Below are 333 nucleotides of genomic sequence, written 5' to 3'. Positions count from 1 at the left end.
CTCTGTTTCGTTATTTTTGCTGCTGCTGCTGTTTCTGCTGCTTCTACTATTACTGCTGCTGCTGCTGCTGCTGCTGCTGCTACTGCTGCTGTGGACTTTGGCGTGCAGATCCTCTTGCTGAGGTCGAAGCAGCTCTGGGCCTCCCCCGCAGCAACCTTGCTGCTGCTGCTGCAGCAGCAGCAGCAGGAGGTGCAGCAAGCCGTGTGTCTCCTCTCTCAATCATTGCCTTTACCTGTGCTGCTTCTGTCTTGCCCGCACGCCCGCCAAGCAGACATCAGCAGCAGCAGCAGCAACAGCAGCAGCAGCAGCAGCAGCAGCAGCAGCAGCAGGAGT

Source organism: Eimeria mitis, genomic scaffold (assembly GCF_000499745.2).
Source record: "Eimeria mitis Houghton genomic scaffold, Emh_scaff5339, whole genome shotgun sequence".
Lineage (NCBI taxonomy): Eukaryota > Apicomplexa > Conoidasida > Eucoccidiorida > Eimeriidae > Eimeria > Eimeria mitis.
Note: the sequence above shows the minus strand (reverse complement) of the source record.